Source organism: Jaculus jaculus, chromosome 1 (genome assembly GCF_020740685.1).
Source record: "Jaculus jaculus isolate mJacJac1 chromosome 1, mJacJac1.mat.Y.cur, whole genome shotgun sequence".
NCBI lineage: Eukaryota > Metazoa > Chordata > Mammalia > Rodentia > Dipodidae > Jaculus > Jaculus jaculus.
This window is the reverse complement of record NC_059102.1, coordinates 261,998,772-262,015,553: the sequence shown is the minus strand read 5'-3', so window position 1 is coordinate 262,015,553 and position 16,782 is coordinate 261,998,772. Positions and strand designations below refer to the sequence as shown.

Here is a 16,782-nt window from a genome sequence, read left to right as displayed (position 1 = left end):
GCCGCCAGCGCAGGGCAGAGGGCAGGGTGCGGAGCGGCCTGGCTCGGCGGAGGACGCCGCCGGGCCCGAACCCAGCTCGCCGCCCGCGACGGCGGCCTCCCGTGGGGCGCGGACCCCGGCCGGCCGCGGGTCCAGAGCGCCTCCGGCCGACGGCGGGGGGCGTGCACTCTCCCTGCCGCGCCGCCCCGGCTCGGCCCGCCTGTCCGCCGCGTCGCCGGGGTATGTGAGCGGGAAGCCCCGGCTGCCGGCCTCCAGGACCGCACGGAGCAGGAGCGGGAGCGCGGAGCGGCGATCCCGGACCCCAGCGCCTGGCTGAGTAGTAAGTGCGCCCCTCCGCCCAGCCTGCCGAAGTTTGACACTCGCACCCCGGCGTTCCTGGGGACCCGCCGGCTCTCTTCCGTCCGAGTTTCCGATCCTTTGTAAAGTTTTGCAAGGACCCTCCCCGAGCACCCCCAGCGCCCGCAGACCCGGCTCCTCTGGGACAGAGGGGTGGCCGCAGGCCGGGTGGGTGGCGATGTGTGCGCGCGCGCCCCGCGCCAGCCGAGTCCGGGCTGCTCCCGACCTCCGCCCGCTCAGCGCCCACCCGCCGGGCTGACCACGCGCCCCAGCCCCGAGCCGAGGCGACGTGGGCGCCCCCCCACACCACGTGGGGTTCGGGTTCCCGAGACTCAGAGCTCCCCAGCTCCGGTGGCGTGGAGGTGATAGGGGGTCCAGGTCGTGCACCCCTTCCCCTCTTCCAGGTTTGTTTCCCCGCGGATCAGCCGGGAGCCTCTCGCTTATTTTCGGCTACATCTGCCCCCACCCCCATGCTAACCTGGTCACCCCGCCGCCCGAGGCCCCGCCGTGGGATGCTGGAGAATTACCCTTTCACCCGTTTCACGGCACTAGCAAACTGCGCCTAGGGCTGGTGGGATGCGCCAGGGGGTGGTCTTTCAGTCCCAGCGGCTCGCCATTGTTTTCCCACCCGCGCGCGTTCCGTACGTAAACACACACACACACACGCACGCGTGTGAGCAAATGAGTGTGTGTGTGTGTTTGTGTGCGTGCACGCGCGCCAGCTGGGGCTGCTCAGAGTTCCCGGGCACGCTAGCTAGGGTCGCCCCCGGGATCTCCCCGCTGCCAGCCTGGATGTTCCGTCCGAAGGTGCCCCATTACTTAACCGGAGCCGATGGGGTGGGGGGAAGCGGGGATCGGAAAGTGGAGATTGCCCAGGCTGGGCGGGACGTGCATTTTGAACTTCAGCCTCAGGCCTTTCCGGGAGGACCCTGGACGCTGACGCCGAGGCTCCCGCCTCGCAGGGGCCCGCGGCAGCTGCAAGGACTCTCTGCCTGCCTGCGCTCTTGGCAGTCGCCTCTGGGACTGGGGCTTAGAGGAAGCCCAGGAGTTTTCCTGGGAAGTTTGCTTTAGCTCTGTGGGAATTTCCGGGCAGGGAGCCTTGGCCCTAGCTAAGGGGGACTGGTCAGCGACCGCCAGAGGGGATGCTGCTGCCGCTCTGGGTGGGGCTTCCCTGGTCAGCACATTTGGCCCCTTGTTCCTCACTGAGAGAGGCAGAGTGAATGCCTTAAATTTTACATTCTTTGTCCAATAGGAAAAGGCGGACTTAGGCATCTATCTTAATCTCTAAACTGGCGTATAATGAGGGCGTGAAGGATGCTGTTTGGAAGGCTTGGACGTCAGGAGACTTGGGATCTGCCTACTTGGACCACTGGGAGCCAAAGACCCTAGTTGTTAAGAGTCATGGAGGGCTGGAGTTAGATCCAGATACTGCTACTGGCAGTGCCACTGTGGGCAGTTTAACCCAACCCCTTGCTCAGATATCTCATCTGTAAAATAGGGTTAATTTGGACAATTCCCACCTCTTGGGGTAGTCTTGAGGTGCAAGGGCATAGTAAATTGCAGCTCAGAGCTGTGTGTCTGTCTGCCACATAGTAAACGCTGCATGACTGTTAGCTTTTGGCGTGGGTGTGTAGTGTGGGTGTGTAATGTGGGTGTGTAGTCTAGCTGTGGAGCCCTTACCAGCGTGCAGGACGTCCTGGGTTCTGTCGCAAGTGCGTGCACACACAATACTAGTTGTTATTGCCATTGTTATTTTTATTATTTGCAGTGCTAGGGATGAGACCCAGGACCTAGTTAACACTAGGGAAGTGTTTTCTACCACCAAGCTGCATCTCCAACCTGTGCCATTATTAATTAATGGCATGGAGCCCAGAAGAGCTCTTTGGGATTGTGCCCACTTAATCAATTTTAATAACTGTTCACTTCTGGGGAGGTAGAAGAGACCTCACACTCCTTTCTCTAGAGGGCCTCCTCAGGTCAGCCCCATCTTCCTGCTCCTTACCTACTTACTTCTTGAGTAGGTTTCATCTTTTCCCCTTTCTTTTCTGTCTCCCTTGTTTCACAATTTTTGTGCGAGATATCTCATTCCCTCCTTTTGTCGTTTTTAAAAATTAATCTTGGCACAGAGCAGTGCCCTCCCTGGAAATTGGGCCCCAGGAAGGAAGTGCCTCCAAAAGGGTGTCCCCTGGGCACCTTGGCTTGTACTGCTGGCTCAGGATTGGATGTGCATTTGTGTCTCTGGGATTGGGTAAATTTCCAAAGAGAGAGGGGGGGGAGAGAGAGGGGAGGGGAGGGGGAGGGGGAGGGAAGCCCAGGTGTCTGGGCCACAGGAGAAGTTAAGGGGGATGGGCAGGATGCCCCCCAACAAGGGTTCTGCTCTCTGGGTGGTGTCTCTGTTTGCTGTTGCTGGGGGTCCCACTTGGGAATCTGCATTATTCTAGCTGCTAGGACACACTGCATCTAGGACTCAAACAAGTGACAAAAGCGTTACCTCCAACTTTCCACTGGCAGTTGGAAGGTTTTCTCTAGAAGTGTGGGCTAGGCATAAGCTCGCCTGCTGAGATAGGAGAATCCCTATGAGTTCCAGGTCAACCTGGGCTAGACTGAGACCCTGCCTCAAAAAAAAAAAAAAAAAATTCCTTAAGAAAAAGTTACCTAGTTGTTGTCTAGCAGAGGGAGAGCTCCAACCACTGGCCAGCCCCCTGTCTTGCACATCACATTCCTCCCTCCTTTCCTGACCCTCTGACCCTCACCAGGCATGCGGGGGAGGGTGGTTTGCAGATGAGAAACCGTGCTGAAGACATCTCACTTCTTTCCTTTCAACAGGAACTGTTGAAGGATGTGCCTGTTACCTGCTACCAGGCAGTGTGATGACATAGGGACAGACAGGCTTACCTTTTTGCACCTACCTCATCTAGGTCCATCAAGAGTGTGTCTCTTTCCATTTGTCTTTCTTCTCTCTCTCTCTTTGTTGGCAGGGTCTCATTCTGGCCCAGGCTGACTTGGAATTCACTTTGTAGTCCAGGCTTGCCTCGAACTCACCACAATCCTCCTACCTCAGCCTCCCTAATACTGGGTTTAAAGTCTTGGGCTGCCATGCTCAGCTCTTTCTTTTTCTTTTTTTGGTGTGTGTATATTATGGTTGTGTATGTGTGCTCTTGTGAGCCCTCATATAGAGGCCAGAGGAGTATGAGGAATATCCTCTAGCTCTCTCACCTTTTTTGTTTGTGTTTCTGTTTTTGGAGGTATGGTCTTGATTTAGCCTAGGCTGACCTGGAATTCATTATGTAGTAAGTACCAGGCTGGCCTTGAACTCATGGTGATCCTCCTGAGTGCTGGGATTGAAGGCGTGTACCAGGCTTGGAGCTCTGTTTTAATGGCAAGCTGTAGCAGTCAGTTCTCTTGTCTCCTGCCTCAGCCTCCTGAGTGCTGGGACTAAAAGTTTTTCTCTTGTCTTGTTGTGTTTTGAGGCAGGGGTTCACTCTAGTCCAGCCTGGCCTAGAACTCTGTAACCAGAGTGACCTGGAACTCTTGGCAATCCTCCTCCCTCAGCCTTCCAAGTGCCAGGATTAAAGGTGTGTGGCACTAGGGCTGGAGAGATGGCTTAGCGGGTGAGGCATGTGCCTGCGAAGCCTAAGAAGTCCTGTTTGAATCTCCAGGTCCCATGTAAGCCAGACACACAGTGACACAGTGCACAAGGTCACACAAGGGGGCCGCACGTGTCTGTGTCTGGAGTTTGATTGCAGTGGCTGGAGGCCCTTGAGAACAAATTCTCTCTCGTAGTTTTTTAAAAAGGCAGTCTGTTGGGTTTGCCTCAAGAAAATAAAATAGTGTGCAGCCCCACACTGGGCGTTAGAGAAGTAACCCAGGTGGAAGGATAGTGCATTTGGAGGTGGGGAGGGGTTGGGAGGCGAGCAAAGGCTGCCCTGGGGGAGCTCATCTTAGGCCTGAGGACAGAAGCAGCCCGCTGCACACAGCTGGGAAGAGGGACATTCCAGTTTGAGGCACCACAAATGGAACATCCTCCTCTTCTGTCAGAACCGTGGGGCTGGAGGGGAGATCCTGGAGGATCAGGAAGGCAGAATAGCTTAGATCCTGGAAATGTGTGTACGTAGTGAAAAGGGCTGGAGAGATGGCTCAGTCATTAAAGGTGCTTGCTTGCAAAGCCAAATGGTCTGGATTTGATTGCTCAGTACCTACGTAAAGCCAGATGCACAAAGTGGAGCATGCATCTGGAATTCGTTTACGGTGGCAAAAGCTCTGGCATTCCTATTTTTCTCGTTGTTTGCAAATAAGTTTAAAAGAAATGAAAAAAAAAAAACAGGATATGATGGCAGCATCAGTTTTGTAAAGATGGTTAGATCTGTGAGCATGTCCCTCTGCACACACAGGAAAGTTGGAAGAACATGTCGGAATGGTCAGAGGTTAATGTGGGTGCTAGGCGAAGGGAACTATTTTTTTTTTTTTGCCCTGCATTATTTTCTGTTGGCAGTCTCTACAGTGGTAATGATCCCCCCCCCCCAGGTTGGGTCTCATTCTGGCCAGGTTGGTCTGGAATTCACTATGTAGTCTCAGGGTGGCCTCGAACTCATGACCATCTTCCTACCTCTGCTTCCCGAGTGCTGGGATTAAAGGCATGCGCCATTATGTCCGGCTTATAAATTTTTAAAAGATACTTATTTGCAAGCAGAGAGAGCGAGACTGAGATAAAGAGAGAGAATGGGCATGCTAGGGCTTCTTGCCACTGCCTCACCAGTCCTTAGTGCTGGGATTACAGGTGATGCTGCCATATATATACATCTGCTAGTTTTTTCAAGGTAGGGTCTCACTCTAGGCCAGGCTGACCTGGAACTCACTCTGTAGTCCCAGGCTGGCCTCACATTCTCAGTGATCTGCCTCCCAAGCGTTGGGATTAAAGGCTTGCACCACCATGCCCGGTTCCATATCCACCTTTTTTATGGGTGGATGCTGCGGGTTCAGGTCCTTATGCCTGTGTGGCAAACATTTTACTCCTTGAGACATTATGAATTACTTTAAAAAATAGATTTTTTAAATTTGTTTATTAGGGAGAGAAAGAGACAGAGAGAGAGAGAATGGGTGCATCAGGTCCTCCAGCCACTGCAAATGAACTCCAGACACATGCGCCACCTTGTGCAGATATCTGGTCTATGTGGGTCCTGGGGAATTGAACCTGGGTCCTTTGGCACTGCAGGCAGGCGGTGTTTATCTTCTTGTTTTTGCAAGGTAGGGTCTTGCTCTGGCCCAGGCTGACCTGGAATTCACTATTTAGTCTTAGTCTGATTTTGAACTCAACGGCAATCCTACCTCTGCCTCCCAAGTAGTGCTGGGATTAAAGGCGTACACAACCACGCCCAGCTCCAAATTATTTTTATTAAAAAAAATATTTTACTTGTTTATTTGAGAGAGAGAGAAAGAGAGAAGATAGAGAATGGGTGCACTGTAAGGTTTGGGAGTGACCAAGACCACATCTCCATTTTGACCTGACCTAACATGCACCTTTATTTTTATTTATTTATTTATTTGAAAGAGGAAGAGATAGAGACAGGGAAAGAGAGTGGGCACGCTAAGGCCTCTAGCTGCTGCAAAGGAACTCCAGATGCATGTGTCACCTTGTGCATCTGGCTTTTTGGCTTTTCAGGGAAGTGCTTTAAACACTAAACCATCTCTCCAATACTGATTTGTCTTTTTGAGGCAGTGTCTCACTCTAGCCAAGGCTAACCTGAGCATTTTCCAAGATTTTAAAGTTATTCAATTCCATTTCGCTCACTCTTTTTTTTTTTTTTTTTTTTTTGTGGTAAGGTCTCATTGTAGCCCAGGCCAACCTGGAACTCACTCTGTAGTCCCAAGGTGGCATGGAGCTGATGGTGATCTTCCTATCTCAGCCTTCTGAGTGCAAGGATTAAAGGCATGCACCACCATGTCCAGCTCATGCTTTATTATTATTATTTCAGGTAGGGTCTGGCTCTAGCCCAGGCTGACCTGGAATTCACTATGTAGTCTCAGGGTGGCCTCCAACCCACTGCGATCCTCCAACCTGTGTCTCCTGAGTGCTGGGATTAAAGGCATGCACCACCACTCTCTGCCTTTCTGATTTGAAAAGGGCTCTGAGCCTCTGGCGCAGCCAGACCTCCCGAGCTTTGGATGGGAGTGATTTTCCTGCTCAGTCTTTGCTTAAGAGGGCTTGCTCCTGCCTGAACTCGCTATCACCCTCACCCTTTTCTGGTCTCCTTCCTGGAACCCAGATGTGTCAGCCAGGGGGACTGTCATAATGCCTGTCACCAGCTGGGGAGTTAGTACCATTATTTCCCTGCTCCAAAGCTGGAAGGCATGCTCTGGATGCTGGTCCTTGCCCAGCAACCCCTTCGTTGACTGCCTCTTTCTTAGTCCCTGGGAAGATTTGAGTAGGACATTAGTTACACACCACCTGGGCAAAGCCACCTTTACTCTGCCCCCTTCTCTAATGGCATGTGTGTCACATATATTTTAACTACGTGTGTGTGTATCTAAAACATATATACATATATATGGTGTTTTTCCACCTTGTACGTTTTGTGTTATGTGGGTACTGGGGAGTCAAACTCGGGTACTTAAGCTTTGCAGGCAGGTGCCTTCGCCATAGACCCATCTCGCCAGCCCACATATATATATAGTGTTTTTTCTGAGGTCGGGTCTCACTCTAGCCCAGGTTGACCTGGAATTCACTATGTAGTCTCAGGGTGGCCTCAAACTCACAGTGATCCTCCTACCTCTGCTTCCTGAGTGCTGAGATTAAAGGCATGCACTCCCCCCAGCTACTTTTTAATATTTTTATTTATTTATTTGCAAGCAGAGAGAGGAGAGGCAGAGAGAATGGGCGTGCCAGGGCCTCTAGCTGCTGCTGATGGACTCCAGATGCAGGTGCCACTTTCTGCGTCTGGCTTTTATGTGGATCCTGGGGAATCAAACTTGGCATCCTTAGGCTTTGTGGGCAGGTGCCTCAACTGCTGAGCCAGCCCCCACTAGATTTTCCTTAAAATGCAGATGCTTTCTCTGCACAGCAGTGCCGGGCTACTTCTAGGAGTACCTACTCTAAACCGTGGACCAAGCCCAAGGAAACAGGAAGCCTGCTCAGCACTGCCCCAGGCTAGATAGACCCTGGAAGCCCTCCTGCTTTAGGAAGACCCTTTACTTCTGTGACCTGCCTCTCTGTGAGGCCCCGGGGGCCCCCACAAGAAGCAGCCTTGTGTAGTGTGTGAAGGGAGGAAGTGGCTGGGCTTTTCTGCCTCCTCCTGAGAGTCAGGCAGCCTCAAGATGTGTTGTGTTCTGTGGCCTAGCGCTCCAGTGAGCCCCTGGGCCAGCTGAGAGAGGGCTTTGGACTCAGTTGGGGCTTGGGACAGGAGGGTAGTAGACCAGAGGAAGAAACAGGGACTGTATCCTAAGCTGCCATCTTTTTCCTGAATAGCCACGCTTTTTTTTCCCGGTCTCTGGGAAACCATCAGATCTTGAATTCCGTTCCCTTGATATGAACCACATCCAGACCCTCCTCCTGCAGTGGCCTTAGCATTTAAATGGCCTTGGCAGGAAGCCTCATAAACAGTCCCTGGAATTGGGGCAGGGCTAGGAGGAGGGATTAGTGCCACTCACACATTGGCCCCCTGGGTCTTGGGACTGGTTCTAGGTAGGGAGTCATTGTGGTGGCTTGAGAAAGGACAAGGGACCTCCTGGGGTGCTCTCCTGGCACCCTGTCCCCCAGTAGTTGGGTGGGAATCTTACTTGTGCTAGCTAGGCTGGGCGCTCCCAGGGGATCCGCCCCAGGCTGCAGCCTGTGTTTCCCCGGCCCCACCTCCTGCGGCCTGTGGAACCGGCCTGCCAAGAACTAGTTCCTGCGGGCCACCCCACCCACTGAAGGCAAGGGGCAGCTGCTACCCATTCCCCTGTGCCCAGCTAGGCCCGACACAGGAGCCTGGGGTCCAGGTGTGACAGTGGAAGGCACAGCCAGCGCTGGTTTGCCCTGACTCTGCCGGTCCAGGACTGGTGTCATAGATAGTAGATGACCAGGAAACCCCAGCCCTCCTAAGGGCAAGGACCTCTGCGGACTTTTGAAGAATTGTGGCTGACTTACTTCTGTAGATTTGTTTTTCTTTTTGTAATAGTGGGGAAGGAACTCAGGGCCTTGCCTGACTGGGCTAGGCAGGTATGCTACCACTGAGCCGCATCCCCAGCTATTTCTGGTCTGTAATAGGTCAGTGCCTGTTACTTTTGTAACCAGAATGAAAAAGGATTCAAAATGTATCTAGACTTGCCAGACAGTGAGACAGAAAGGAAAGAGGAGTGGGGTGCAGATAAGCTTCTTGCCAGGAGGTGACCTTCATAGTATAAGAGACCTGTGAGGTTGGGCCAGTCCTTCTCCTGACAGCCCACAGGCCCCTGGAGTCCAGGCCAGCACTGACTGGAGTGCAGTCAGGGACTCTCTAGGCTTTGGCCCTGGCATGGAGGGGCTAGATAGCGTCAGCTCTGAGGGTTTTCAGTGGGTTTTCACTGCACAGCCTGGGGGACCCCTGCCCACCTCTTAGCCCCCCCTGAAGAAGTCTGATATCGTTCAGCCATACCTAAAAGAGGCCTGGACACAAGGCTTGTGCACAAGCAGTAAGGCGGTAGGGTGGGGAAAGGAAGGAGAAATAAAATGCAGGTGGGAGCTGGAGAGATGGCTCAGTGGTTAAAACACTTGTTTGCAAAGCCTCACGGTCTGGGTTCAATTCCCCAGTACCCACATAAAGACAGACGCATCTGGGGTTTGTTTGCAGCAACAGGAGGCCTTGGTGTGCTCACACTCTCTCTCAAATGATTTTTTTTTTTTTGGAAAGCCCAACAGACTGGCCTTTTTTTAATGCAAGAGAGTGAGAGTAAGCAAGAGAGAGAGAAAGAGAGAGAGAGAGTTGGTGCACTAGGGCCTCCAGCCACTGTAATCAAACTCCTAATGTGTGCACCATTTTGTGGGCATGTGTGGCCTTGTGTGCTTGCGTCGCCCTGTGCATCTATGGCTCACGTGGGATCTGGAGTGTCGCCCTGTGCATCTGGCTTACGTGGGATCTGGAGTGTTGCCCTGTGCATCTGGCTTACGTGGGATCTGGAGTATCAAACATGGGTCTTTAGTGCAGGCAAGTGCCTTAACCACTAAGCAATCTCTCTGGCTCCTCAAATGAATATAGACATATTCCCTCTCCCCACTGCCCCCCAAGATAGCGTCTCTAGCTCAGCTGACCTGGAACTCACTCTGTAGTCCCAGGATTGCCTCAAACTCAGAGATCCTCCTACCTCTGTCTTCCAAATTCTGGGATTTAAAGGCATGTGCCACCATGCCTGGCTTCAAATGATTTTTTTTTTTTTTAGAGAACACAAGGGGGGGGGAGATAATTGGTGCACCAGGGCCTCAGCCACGGCGTTTGAGCTCCAGGCACTTGTGCCACCTAGTGGTCATGTGCGATATTGTGCCCAGGCCAGCGAGGAGTTGAGCAAGGACCTGAGGGGAAGTTAACCTGAATGGGAGAAGGCAAACAGACACAAGAAAGAGACCATGCTAGGTGTTTGTCAAGGCCTCGAGATTTATTCAGGCAGACATAGCTTATACATAGAAGACAGAACTTTTTTGACAATGCTTACGTGTCTAAGGTCAGTTTCACCAGGGTCGTATGTTAATTCCTCTATCAGACACCCACTCCACCTAGGCTGAATACTAAACAATGCCTTAGGATCAGGCGCTCACTCCGCTCTAGGCTGTATACTAAACAATGCTTTAGGATCAAGAGATTAGGAGACTAGTGATCACCCTAGCTCCCAAGATCAAAGAGCAGCTGCAGATCAGGAGAGATCTCCTTTGTATTAAGAGATAAGAGCACACCCTTAGTTCCCAAGGTCAAAGAGGAGCTGCAGATCCCAAGATCTCCTTTGTATTAAGAGATAAGAGAACACCCTTAGTTCCCAAGGTCAAAGAGCTGCTGCGGCTCCCGACAATATTGTGCTTGGCTCACCTTTGTGCATTTGGCTTCTGTGGGATATGGAGAGAGATCAAACATGGGTCCTTATGCTTCACAGGCAAGCAGGCACTTCCACTGCTAAGCCATCTTAACAGTCCCAAATGAATATTTTTCATTTTTTATTTTTTTCATGTAAATGTCATAATTTTATTTTATTTATTTTTTTACTTTTTATTTATTTATTTATTTTATTAGCATTTACCATGATTATAAAAAAATATACCATGTTAATTCCCTTCCTCCCCCGCCAAATGAATATTTTTTAAAAAGGCAGATGGGAGAGGTTAGCAGGAAGCCTGCACGTGTGCAGACACATTGTTTGAGTGGGGGACTGGAACAAGACTAGGGAGTGAGCAGAGGGAGGCCCCACAGCTCCTGCCTCTCTGGCCTAGGAGGGCCCCCTTTTCTTGGTGGGTAGAGAAAAGATGTGTTTGTGTATATGCAGGTGGGGCCTGTGCCTGAGGGTCCCTGGTCAGCCTCCCTGGCCCTGGGAAGCCTGACCAAGCATCTGAGAGCCCCAGGGAGGCCATGAGGACATTAGAGCAGTGTCCCCAAGGCCAGGGAAGAGTGACTGATAAAGGAAACCAGCCGGTGCACGCCTTTAATCCCAGCACAGGGAGGCAGAGGTAGGAGGATCACTGAGTTTGAGGCCACCCTGAGACTAGAGTGAATTCCAGGTCAGCCTGAACTAGAGTGAAACCCTACTTCAAAAAAAAAGGGGGGTACTGGAGAGATGGCTTAGCGGTTAAGCGCTTGCCTGTGAAGCCTAAGGACCCCGGTTCGAGGCTCGGTTCCCCAGGACCCATGTTAGCCAGATGCACAAGGGGGCGCACATGTCTGGAGTTCGTTTGCAGTGGCTGGAAGCCCTGGCGCGCCCATTCTCTCTCTCTCTCTCTCTATGTGCCTCTTCCCCCATCCCTGTCACTCTTAAATAAATAAATAAAAATGAACAAACAAAATTAAAAAACAACAACCACCAGAACTGAGCTGTGACAGAGGAGAGGCAGAGGAGGTGGGGTCTTCTCTCCTCCACCTAGGCTTCACTCCTTTGGGGCTTCCCATCCATCTCCTGGGGAGGCCCATGGCCAGTCTCCTTTTATTTTTATTTTTGTTTTTATTTATTTGATAGAGCAAGAGAGGGAAAGAGGCAGACACAGAGAAAGAGAGAGAATGTGCATGCCAGGACTTTCAGCCACTGCAAACGAACTCTAGACTCATGTGCCACCTTGTGCATCTGGCTTATGTGTATTCTGGGGAATTGAACTGAACTGAACTGTTTGCAGGCAAAAACCTTAACCGCTCAGCCCCCTCTCTAGCCCCCCCTTTTAAATTTTTCTTTATTTATTAGAGAGAAAGAGAGAGAGAATGGGCATGCCAGGGCCTTCAGGCTCTGCAAATGAATTCCAGATGCATTCGCCCCCCTGGGGACTCAAACCTGGGTCCTTTGGCTTTGTAGGCAAGTGCCTTAACCACTAAACCATCTCTCCAGCCCCAGTCTCCTTTCTTTTTTCCTGCTGTCCTCTGCAGACTCAGGTTTCATGACATGCCTTCATCCTCTGCCTGGGTCACCATAAGGGGCTGGAGGAAGAGAGGAGAGGTGAGGCCATTGGGCTTCCCAGTGGAGGCTGGTGGGGCAGGAGGGAAGCCTCTGTGGGTTGACGGCTCATTCTGTACTAATAGGGTCCCTAGTCAGTCTTCCTCATCCCCTTTGAGGGAGTTTGTCAGAACACAGAGACAAGAGTCCTGTGTCATATCTGGTCTTGCTTGGGTAGTGGAAAATAGCAGGATGTCTTTGGCTTTCTCATTGCCATTTAAGAGAGACAAGGGTTAGCTGTGACTGCTGCCTGCCTGAGAGCTGTAGTAATGACTATACACGGCAGGGTGAACGGTGCTCTTAGAGTTGGAACCTGCGGCTTCAGGTACCTATGGTCTAACTTGGGTGGATTCCCGATCTCTTTCACCCAGTTTGCCTGGCCTTAGAGCCATGTTCCTCAATGTGACACCCCTAATTGGAGAATAGCTTGGGCTCTTTGTTAATAAGCATTGATGTGAACGTGAGGGAATGGAATATAGGGTGGCATTATAATTTGAATAGTGTGTATAGTTAACAGCTTAGAGATGGTCTGTGGACTTCTGGCTAATTGGCCACAAGAGCAGGACTTTTGATTCCTAGGCTGGTAGCACTCAGAGCATGCCCACCGCACTAAAAAGGGAATGGGGGGTGGCTGCCTGCCAGTAGCATACCCCAGTGGCCCTCAACCTGTGGATCTTGGCGTCTGCCTTTTCCTCTCTTGGGAAGGGGCCCCTTGTGCTGCCTTCTCTAAGGAGATGACTGGGTAGCCAGATTTAACCAGTTTAGTCTGGGGCAGTTTCTACAGGTTATACTGGCAGGCATTAACCTGTTCCCCCCCCCCCACAGGATCTTATTTAATTCAAAGGGGAACTCTGGCTGGAGGTGGGATGGCCAGCACGCTTGCCTCGGGGCTGAGCATGGAGCATGCCTGTGATCCAGCAGGGCTTAGGGCTGGCTTCCCAGCCTCCCAGTCAGCCACGCTGGCGTGAAATGCCTCCCTCGCCGCTCCTCCCTGCCCTCCCAGAAACCAACCACCGTGTCAGCTTGGTGATTGTGTTTGGCTGGAGCCTTCGGGGCTGCCAGGACTGGGCAGGTGCTGGCAGGAGCTGCCGGAGCCCCACGCTGGGGGCAGGAGGAGGCCTGAGTGATAAAACACCAGCTAGGGGGTGAGGGAGGGAAGGCAGAAGGGGAGAACAGGTGTCTCAGGAGCTGCAGACACAAAGGGCCTCTTGTCCCCTGCTCCCCATCTCAGGGAGCAGCCTCCGCCCTCCCTGGAGCCTGTCTTGAGCCCAGTGGCCAGGTCACCCTGAGTGCTTCTCCTGTAGCTCCTCTGCCTCTTGTGCATTTGTACTTGTAGGGGACCGAGCTCAAGCCTGTGCAATAGATAGGGCCCAGGCACACCCCAGAAGGCAAGAGGGGGGGTTTCCTCTGGACACACCTGCATCCCGAGGCCTCCATGGGTCTGCTTTCCCTGTAGGACCGTGGCAAGGCTGAGATGGACGGGAGGTGTGAAGAGTGTCTGGAGCTTTGGGTAGTTTGGAGTGCTGGCAGGAGTGGGAGAAGCAGAAGAGGTGAGGGGGTCTGGGGGGGGGGTTCCGCTGGGTGGGGGATGGGGGGCACTGGCTGGGAGTGGCTCAGGGCGGCCATTCTCCCTGTTGTTTATGACAGAGGCCTTTACTGAGCATCCCGTGTGGCTCACCTCTCCTGCCTGGGAGGCAGTGCCAGTAGTTGGCCACCTCTGCAGAAGTCACAGCCTCTCTGTGTCTGTTTCCTCATCTGTGAGATGAGGGTGACAATAATAGTACCTGCCTCATGCTCTTGGGATTATTACTTTTTATAAACTACACAATTTTTTTTTATTTTTGAGAAAGAAAAAGAGACAGAGAATGGGTGCACCAGGGCCACTATCCACTGCAAACGAACCCCAGACACATGCTCCACCTTGTGCATCTGGCTTATGTGGGACTTGGAGAATCAAACCTGGGTCCTTAGGCTTCACAGGCAAGTGTATTAACCGCTAAGCCATCTCTCTAGCCCTCTGGGGATTATTATGATGGTTGACTCTGAAGAAATGTAAGACACTGTTTGGCATATAGTTAAAGAGATGCCCATTGATGCCCCCACCCCAGAGTATTAGCAGGAGCCTGGGCAGTAGATAAGGAGACGTCATCACAACTCATTGAAGTTCGGCCCAAGCTGTGCCTGTAGGGTGTCTCAAGGGATTATTCAGGAGTGGCTGTAAAGGAGGGAGGACATTTGAGGGAGGTCTTGAGTGAGGTGTAGTCGTTTGCTGCTATGTAGGAGGGCTCTTCTGCGGGTCACTCTGTGAGTGCAGAGGTATGAAGGTGCGTGACTGTGCCCAGAGAGTGGTGGTGGTGTAAAGCCGATGACCGGGTTGGCTTTAAGGCAAATAAGGGAGTTTGGTGCATTCTCAATCCCTCTGTGGGATCCTCCAGGTCTGGTGCCAGTTTTGGTCCTCTCTCCCTCCTCCCTCCTCCATCTCATGTTAACTCAGCCTTATTTTGGATTCTTCCTCAGTCTGCAAAAAGAGAGAAGCAGGATGGTTTAGTGAGAACACTGAGCTTCTGGATTTTGAGTCTTGGTTTAGGCAGTTTTTTTCGTTATTGGGGTTGTATCTTCCTTATCCACAAAGGAGGCAATGGTGTCTCCTCACAGGGTGTCACCCACTTGCTGAGGGGTGGCTGTTTCCTTGAGGTCTAGCTGTGGCGTAGATCTGTCTCTACCAGGGAAACGATAGTCTGATGGTTTTCCTTCCTTGGTTTTGTAAAGGTAATGGGCCAGGCTGCCCATGGTCTGGGTGGATGAGTGAGGCCAGGGATCCAGGACCCTGAGTGAAAGACACCCACCCCCAGTGGCTGATGAAGATGAAGGGCCTGATCTGATGGGTGGACATTGAGCACAGGGCCCTCCTGGGTGCTGCCTCTATGCCTTGCCCACTGGGAGAAACCCCTGAGAGCCCCTGGCATCTCCTCCCGTAGTTGTGCTCTGGGGCCTCTGCGGCCATGGGCACCCAGAGACTGAGGCCCTGATCTGGTTCCCAGTGCTGATGGCATATGTGTCTCAGGCCTGTCTAATAGGCTTTTGGAGATTTGCTTTGGAAGACTGGCAGTGGGGAAGCCTAGCAGCCTGGACTACTGGCTGGGGCCCATTGGGTCTCCTCGCAGCTCACAAGGAGCCCAACCTGAGACCATATCTGGAAGCACGAGTCTTGGGCATGGCCATCATTCTTTTCCTTGCCTTGTCATTTGCCACCGTGCTGGTGGTACTCGGTCATGTGAACACCATCCTCCCCTGCACAAGGTGATACAAGGTCTAGGAGAGGGAGAGCAGGCTGGGTCAGACGGGTGTCGTAGGAACTCTGGATGCCACACAAACCAACTAGAGAGGAGGAAAGGGCAGCAGGTAACACAGGCTTTCTCGGCAGCCTTGTCCACACACACATCCAATTTGCCTGTGACCAGTAGCCTGTGTCCAACTCCACTCCTGTCTGTTTCTGTTCTCCCCAGAATGGAGGCTTCTGGCTTTTTTGTTTGGATCTGTCCCTCCCCACCTCTATTAGGAGGTCAGTTTGGGCCTGTCTCCCACTGGAGCTGCTGCTGATACTCCTGAGGAGAGACCCAGCCCCCCCCCCAGTACCCCCCCCCCCCCAGCAGTTACCTCCTCACCTGTGTTGGGGTCAGGGAACCTGCTTTCACTCAGAAGGTGCTCAGTAAATAAGGGTTGGAGAGCTGGCTTGGTATTTAAAGCTGCTTGCTTGTAAAGTCCCGACAGCCCTGGTTTGGTTCCCCAGTACCCACATAAAGCCAGATGCACAAAGTGGTGCATACATCTAGAGTTTGTAGTGGCAACAGGCCCAGACGCCCCCATGCTTTCTCTCTGTGTCTCTCTCTGAGATAGGGTCTTGCTCTAGTCCTGGTTGACCTGGAATTCACTATATATTCTCAGGGTGGCCTTGAACTCACAGCAGTCTTCCTACCTCTGTTGGGATTAAAGTCATGCGCCACCATGCCCAGCTTCTTTGTCTTTCTCAAATAAATAAAAATATTAAGAAAATTGTGAAATAAAGAAAAAGTGGACAAGATGACAAAAAAAAAGAGGCTTCTTTGCTTATAGTCTGTATGAAAGAAGGCTGTGAGGAGCAGAAGTGAGACCACAGGAACCGGTTCCTCTGACAGTGACTGGCCTAAGGATCCTTTCTCTTCTCGCCTCACTAGGACTAGTGTTGAGCTGGAGGGGATCCGAAAGGAAGAGGCCTATGGTTCTGTTTTTTACACTGTGTCTGCTATTAGCAATTTATTACATCCGGGCTCTAGCCAAGCACATTCTGTTCTCTAGTCTTGGGGGAAGACACTGAGGGGACACATAGCAAGAGGCTAGACAGGAAGGAGGAACGGATTAACAGTTGTGATTGATGGTGGTGGCTTGGCTTGTGTAGGTGCTGGTTTTACCATGACCTGGCTTGAGCCCATGGGGAGTCGCCTTCATGGCGTCTAAGGGCTGGGAAGCAGGATGGGCAACTCCTCTCCCACACCATGCCTGCCAGGCCCTGGGCTTCGGCTCTCTGCCTGTCAAGTGGAATCTGGGCTGTGATGCTGGCCAGACCCTGGAGTTTCTGAGCACCCTGGGAAGATCCCTATAAGGAAAAGGAGGGCAGGTATGCAAGAGAACTCTGGAAGAGAGAGAATAGACAAGATGGCTACCCCGAGGAAAGAGTGGTGCACAAGCGACACCGCCCCCCCCTTTTTGGTTTTTTGAGGTAGGGCCTCACTCTAGCCCAGGCTGACCTGAAATTCACTATGTAGTCTCAGGGTGGCCTGG

At 52.3% G+C, this 16,782-nt stretch overlaps 1 protein-coding gene across 1 annotated transcript in view; it reads left to right on the top strand.

Annotated features, from left to right (window-relative positions):
* The first annotated feature begins 223 nt into the window (after positions 1 to 223).
* The window catches only part of Sox13 (SRY-box transcription factor 13), a 55,213-nt gene continuing 38,654 nt past the window's right edge, over positions 224 to 16,782 (top strand). The window contains exon 1 of the mRNA XM_004663576.2: positions 224 to 319. The gene's annotated coding sequence lies outside the window, so the exon portion shown is untranslated. The remainder of the gene's footprint in view (positions 320 to 16,782) is intronic.